We start from the raw sequence: 7,468 nt of genomic DNA, 5'->3' as shown, positions 1-7,468 counted from the left end.
CCCGTTGGGCTTGGGGGGATCCACCCCACAGCTCTGTCATGCTGGGCCCCTGCTTCCTGGTCGCCCCAGCTCCTCCCAGCCTGCCGGGTGCCCAGCAGCTGCCCCCACTGCCCTGCCATCCAGCTTTGACTCCCAGGGCCCCCCTGAGCAGGGCTGGGTAGCAGGATTGCTGGGGGATGGGCAGATTGGCACTACAGCCACATTCAGGCCCTGCCCAGGAGTGGATGGGGGTGACCCGGCAATCACAGGGAGCTGCGCGGGCCAGGGCGGCTGCACCGCGCAGAGCCCAGGACCCAGGAATCCGAGCGGCTGGGTTGGGAGGGAGCCTGAGCGAAGCGGGATGAGCGACAGGGGGTCAGACGACCTGATCTCATGCTCCCCTCTGGCCTTGACCTCTAGGAATCAGGATACAGCAGCTAAAGCATGGGTCTGGGAGCCAGGACGCCTGGGTCCGCTTCCCGGCTCTGACTGGCTGCGCGGCCTCGGGTGAGTCCCTGCCCCTCAGTCCTCGTCTGATCCTGCCCCGTCCCCCAGGGGTAAATTCATTCCCGGGCAGGCACAGCTTCTTGGGGGCCCACTGCAGCCCTTCCAGGCATGGAGCCCATGGAGAGACGCCGGTCTCCCCAAAGGGGATGGAAGGAGGCAGCCGATGGGCGGGGGTGGAACGAGAGGCAGTTCTGCCCCCAGTTTTGTGTCTTACCCCAGGATCCTGGCCCGTCCACACTCACATCCTGCTGTCTGGGAGCCCTGCACAGCTCGGGGCCCCTGCCCCCCATCCTGCCCTTTGGCAGGGGCTAAGGAGCCCCTCCCCTGGCGCTGCAGGGCCCCAGAGCTCACCCCGTATTGCAGCACTGAGACGCCCGGGGGATTCATGTGACCTACTTCCAGGTCTCAGGGACAAGGGGGGATTGTGCGGCTCCTCTCAAGCGGAAGATGGGTTGGAGTAAAGGCACGGGGAGCAAGGGGCCCCGGGGGGCCTGGAAATGGGGCCAGGCACCTGTCGTGTGCAGCGTTGTTGGGGGGTGGGCAGCGAGCACAGAGAGCCCTGTGCCGCCCCCCAGCCTGGCCGGAATGGGGCACCCTGACGGGTGGGAATGGGAGAGTCCGGGAGCAGGAACTTCAGAGCCCCCCGGATCGACAGGGCCCCCCCAGACATGCCTGGCAGCCAGGTTCCCCGGCACGGCAGCACCTCTGTTTCTGGGCTAGGTCGCTCCGGTCAAGGCTCTGAGAGCTCAGTGCCAGCCCTCTGGGGGGGCAGCCAACCCCTAGCCTGGGGCCACAGCTCGGAGAGGAGGGAGCTGCCGCCTTTGCCTCAATGGGACTGTCACTCTGAGCCCACATGACGACGTTCCATGGCAGTGGTTCCCTATTGCACCCCAGCGGGCTGCCTCCCCACCAGCCCCAGCCCCACATCCCTGACAGCCCCCTGCCCAGTGCCGGAGCCGCCAGCGCCCTCCCTGACAGCTTCAAAGGCCCCGTTGGGGGGTTTCAAGGCAACCCCGTGCAGCGCACCAGCAGTGCCAGAGCCAGGTGACCCCCAGAGGGTTGGTGACCCCGGGGATGCTGCAGGTTTGGGGTGAGCGATACCACTCCCAAGGGCTGACCGTGCCCCAGCCCAGCCACCCGGCCGCAGCGTACACGGGGCCTTGGTGATAACCCCCGGGGAGCGGGGGTGGGGAGCCGGAATGGCGCCTGGTTGATTTGGGCCTCCTGGGATCCCTCAGCACCCAGCAGCCTGTGCGCAACGCTGCTCCAGGAAATCCACAGCCCTCTCTGCCCTGCATAGTCACCGCGGCCCTGCTCACCTGCCTCCCTGTGACAGCCCCGAAACCGCATCCCCATGGGGCCTCCAGCACCCCCGTCCCTTCAGCTGAAGCCGGGTACCAGTTATCGATCGCCTGCTTCCCAGCCAGAAACAGGCCGGGGCAGCTCCCCCAGGCTCCCCCCGCCCCTGACAACAGGCCAGGAAGCCGGGAGCAGGCAGCGCCCTCCAGAGCCCTGCTAGGGAGTCCCCCTGGGCAGGCTCTCCCCAGTCACTCACACCTGCCCCTGAGTCCCGCCTCTGGGAATTATTGTCATTGCCATGTGCTGGCCTGACTCCTTCCCCCCCCCCCCCCCCCGTCTCTGGGCGTCCTGGCACAGGCCCTTCCAGCCCCCGCTCAGCTCCCAGGGTGAAGAGATCAGTGGGAATGACCCATTGCAGCCAGCGGCACGGGCAGTGGGTGTCTGGTGCCCTGGGGGCACAGCGCACACGGCCTAATGGACATATAGGGCCAGAAGGCCTCCGCTCTCATTTGGGCACCACATTAAGAGCGAGATTTCCCCAAGGGCCCGACTCTGCTGTGACAGTGATGAGAGCACCACACCTCAGGGACCTGGCATGGCCCCACCTGGCGTCCTCCCGGGGCTCTGCTCCTGGGGCGGGGGGTGCCCTCTGCCCCTTCGGAGCCCGGCCCGCCCTGCGCCATCCCGGGTTATTTCCCGACGTTATCACCATAGCTTGGAAACCAACCAACCAACCAGCCAATCAATAACCAGCAGAGCGGCAACGTCAGGGCGTCCAAAGGGCACGGGGATGGGGAAGTATCCCCACCCTGGGCAATAGGCTGCCTCAGGAGGGGAAGGGCAGCCGACAGGCTGTGGGCCAGAGCCTCTGTCTGACTGTCAGCATCAAGAGCCCCCTCTGACTTGCCGCAGGGTCCTGGGGAGCCCGGGGCCAGGCCAGGCCACGCTCCTTGGGGATCCGCAGCCTGTAACGTGGGAAGCAGCCACCCCGTTCGAGGGCTGTGGGTGCCACGAAGAGCAATTCCCTGGCTCCAGGTGCCAGCAGACTGTGGGGCCGCGCCAGCCTGGACAGCTTGGCTGGTTGCTCTGTGAGGTTTGCCCATGGGACTCGGAGTGAGCAGCCCCCGCCCTGACAGGGAGATGCAGCAAGGGCAGGGCTTGGGCCAGGAGCACATGCCGACAGCCTGCCCCGCTGCTCCAGCCCGTTCCCTTGCAGCTGTGCCCAGGGACCCAGCAGCAGCTGGTTGCCCACGTGCTCCAGCAGCGCATTGGGGGCTGGCAGGCAGCCACAGCTAGTTACTAACAAACGTCCCGCACTGTGAACAGAACGACTCCCCCCGCCCGGGACATGACTCTCCCAGCACCTGCTGCCACGCTGGGCGTCAGGCCTCGCATGCCAGGCTGCGTCCCCCAGCCTCACAGTATTGCCTGGCCCGGTGCGCTGGAGGCTCCGGGTGGCTGGAGTGCCACCCTGCAGGGTGCTGGGGAGCTGCTTGCTGGGTGCAGCTCTCACCTGCCTGGAGCCGCACACACCTTTGGGGGGGGAAGGGGGAGCTCGTGCCCATGTGCTGGGCTGGGCTCTTACTCACCCCTGGCATAGAGGGCTGGGCTGTGGGCAGGAGTCTTGCCCTGAGCCCAGTTACAGCTCTGCTCTGTCTCAGGCAGGGACAGCACCCCTGGCGGAAGGAGCTGGGTAGTGGGGTGCCGAGGGGGTTCCCAGGTGGGGGGAGCAGGCACTGCAGGGGGCTGTGCAGGCCATGCAGCTAACATGCAGCTGTGGAAACAACGCCAGGTGGCTAGGAAGTGCTTCCTGGGCCCCACAGGTCCTGGCAGTGCCCCTGTTGGGGAGACGATGGCATTCCCTCTGCCCCAGCCTGCTGTGAAACGCAGGGGACGTTCACCCCAAGGGCTGCTCTCCGTGGGGAGGGGTCCCCTGGGCCACACGCCGGGGCACTGGGGAAAGCTGTTGCTTCCAGGCAGCAGAGAGCTGAGAATCTGGGTCCCTTCTGGAACCTAGCTTGGGGGGCTGGGGAGCCCACTGGGGGCAAGGAAAGGAGTTATTGTGGGGCAGGTCCCTGGCCTGCACTATACAGGGTGTCAAACGACATGATCACATTGGTCCCACCTGGCCTGGGAATCTATGGGGATCAAAGCAGGGCTGCGCCTCTCTGCTGGGTGCACCTGAGAGTGACCTCCACTGAGCCCCTTCATTCCCTCTGCCCATGGAGACTCTGAGCTGGTGCCTCGGCCTGCCTTGGGGTGCCCCAGGCTGACCTGGGAGGCTGGTCGCAGGGCTGAGCTGTTGAAGTTTAAAAAGCATTTGTTACATTAGCACAGGGCATCCGGGATGGACGCCTGGGTTCTAGGTCCAGTTCTGGGAGGAGAGTACAATGTAGTGGTCAGAGTGTGGCTGGAAATCAGGCCTCCACCACGGACTCATTGTGTGACCTGGGACAGAGCCCATCCCTGCTCTGGTTGCCCGGCGCTTGCCCCGCGGGGTGCTGAAAAGCGCCGGCTGTGGGTGCAGCCTACCCCCTCCCCCGAGCTCCACCGAGCAGGATTTGTGGGGCACAGCCTTTAGGCACGTTACGGCCCCGGTCCCAGGAGGTTGGGCGGCGCAGTCTTTAGGCGCACTACGGCCCCGCCTGGCTTGCCCCGAGTTGCCCCCTCTGCCCGCGCTGGTGGAGCGGGCCGTGGACTGGTCCATTCGTGCCGCGGGGGGAGGCTGCTCCTGCGTGCGGCGCGGCCGGTTCCATCGGGCGGCGGCCCGGGGGGGGAGCGCGACACCATGGGGCGGGGCTGAGCACAGGGCCCGAAGAGCCAGCGCCAGGCAGCTGCACCGCGCCCGCGGGCTCCAGCGGCCGGGCCATGCGAGCGGGCTGAGCCCGGCCGGCCGGCGGCAGGTAGGGACCCCGGGCGGCGGGCTCCGCGCCCCGGCCCCGCAGCGGCCTCGCCAGGGCCTGCGGGCTCTGGAGGGGGGAGCCCGGGGCGGGGGGTAGGTGCACACACAGCCCGGTGCAGGGGGGATGGGCCGGGGGGGCGGGTAGACGCACACACACAGCCCGGTGCAGGGGGGGGGGGGTAGGCGCACACAGCCCGGTGCAGGGGGGGGGGGTAGGCGCACACAGCCCGGTGCAGGGGGGATGGGCCGCGGGGGGTAGGTGCGCACACAGCCCGGTGCAGGGGGGATGGGCCGGGGCGGGGGGTAGGTGCACACACAGCCCGGTGCAGGGGGGATGGGCCGGGGCGGGGGGTAGGTGCACACACAGCCCGGTGCAGGGGGGATGGGCCGGGGCGGGGGGGTAGGTGCACACACAGCCCGGTGCAGGGGGGGTGGGCCGGGGCGGGGGGTAGGTGCACACACATCCCGGTGCAGGGGGGGTGGGCCGGGGCGGGGGGTAGGTGCACACACAGCCCGGTGCAGGGGGGGGGTGGGCCGGGGCGGGGGGTAGGTGCACACACAGCCCGGTGCAGGGGGGGTGGGCCGGGGGGGGTAGGTGCACACACAGCCCGGTGCAGGGGGGATGGGCCGGGGGGGTAGGCGCACACATCCCGGTGCAGGGGGGGGTGGGCCGGGGCGGGGGGTAGGTGCACACACAGCCCGGTGCAGGGGGGATGGGCCGGGGGGTGGGGTAGGTGCACACACAGCCCGGTGCAGGGGGGATGGGCTGCGGGAGTCAGACCATAAAAACGGCCACACTGGGTCAAAGCAGTGGCCCATCCAGCCCAGTGTCCTGTCTCTGACAGTGGCTGGGGCCGGGTGCCCCAGGGGGGATGAACAGAACAGGGTGATTATCGAGTGATCCATCCCGTTGTCCAGTCCCAGCTGCAGACAGGCAGAGCCCGTGGTGGTGGGTGTGGAGGGCAGGAAGGGGATGTTGTGTGTGTGTGGGGATTTGGGGTTAAAGTGGATCAGTGGGTTTCTCTCTCTCCTGCCGTCTGGGGTGTGGGGAAAGGTGCTCCCGGGCAGGCCGGTTCAGCCCCCGCGGGGCAGGGTTGAGTGAAGTTGGGGCAGGGTCCCTGGGGGGTGGCTTTGTTCAGATCAGGGTATAGCGCGAAGGGGCTGCAGGGGGAGGGTCTGGGAGTAGGCAGCGCCCAGGGCAAGGGGGCCGGGGGAGGCAGTGCCTGGGGCTGGGGTTACGCTGTCTCTCTGCGGAGGCTGGTTACCTGGGCCCCCTGTAAAGGGGAAGAAGCCTCTGGCTGGCGGATGGGAGGTGGTAACTAGCCACACGGCAGGCTAAGCTAGCCCAAGTGCTCTTGCTCCCATGTAGTGTAGCTCAGCCTGGACTATCTGCTGAGTCTTGCTGCATGCCCCAGCTGCAGGCTGTCGGACCAGGGCTGCTAGCCAGTGGCTCCTGGGGCAGGAGTTCTGACCCAGGCCACTGGGGCCTGCTGGTGATTCTGGGGCTGGCAGCTAGAGCTGGAGTGTTGGGATCGAAGGAGGTGGAATTATCATCAGGTGTTTGTACGGCAGCAGCCCCAAAGGGCCCGACCCAGATCGCAGTCCCGTGCAGTGGAGCTGCACAAGCGTCTAGTGACAGGTGGCCCTTGCCCTGGATTGCTGGCCTGGCACCGTGGCCAGCACAGCCCTGCTTTGCCTCTTTAAACACATTTCCTCTCGTCTCTCCCCTCGGGAGGGGCTGCCCAGCTCGGCTCCTTGTTCAGTCCTTGCCTTTCGCTCCGCCTAGACATTGGGACCAGTCGGTCTTGCTCACGAGTTCTCGGGGCCGCAGCTTGGGGGTTCTGAGGGCTGCAGGGGAAGGTTCTGACTTCAGGTTTTGTCCTGGCATCACAAGGTCCCTAATGGACTTCAAGGCGTCTTTGGCTCTCTGTGCTGCCCTGCGTACAGGAAGCTCTGTGGGGTCATTTGGGGGGGGGGGGGGCGTTGGATATGGCACAGGGGTCCCAAACTCTGCCCAGCCAGGGGCGGGCGGTGTTGGCAGCTTGCATGGTGCCCGGTCGTAGCCGTCTTCTGCTGTAATGTGCAGGCCCTGGGACCAGAGCGCAAAACCTTGCTCCGAGAGGGCTGGCCTGCATCTCCATAGGCATGTTGCATGTAGGGATTTAGTCTCATCAGGCGGCAGCTCTGCATTGTAGACCTAAGTTGGACTTTATTCATTCCTGTATGACGTCATCTCTTAAGCCAGGCTCCTGGGAGAAGTAGCTACAATGTTCCGTACAGCTCCTGACAAAGCCTGTGCTAGGGCAGGGTACGGTGAACTGCTGACTGTAGGCCACTGGAAACCCTGCACCTGAGATCTCCCAAGGCTGGGTAGCAGAGTTGAATAGGATGCACGCGCCAGACTTGTTTTACTTGAAAGGGTTCTCTGTGCGAGAGGGGCTGCGTTTCCAGTTACAGATCTGTTCTTCGATAGCCTCCGTCACGCTGCTCAGCCGTGTTTGCTTATTCGCCTGGTTACCCTGCTAGGCGACAGGACTGCCCACCTGCTGTACACCCCCATTCTGTAGGCTCGAGGCAGCCTGGCCGTTCCCTACGGGGGCAGGTGGGTTAGAGTGACACCCAGTTCAGCTCCAGCTTTTAAAACTGGTTCTCATCTGATGGAAGAGTCTCCAGACTTTAGAATCCCCTCCTCCCCCCGGCTAGTCTGTCCCTGAGGAATTAAAAGGACACTTTGTACAGGACCTACTAAAACACAGAGCTCCCTCCTCTGGTTCAACCGGA

This window comes from Emys orbicularis, chromosome 8 (assembly GCF_028017835.1).
Source record: "Emys orbicularis isolate rEmyOrb1 chromosome 8, rEmyOrb1.hap1, whole genome shotgun sequence".
NCBI lineage: Eukaryota > Metazoa > Chordata > Testudines > Emydidae > Emys > Emys orbicularis.
This window is presented reverse-complemented; position numbering follows the sequence as displayed.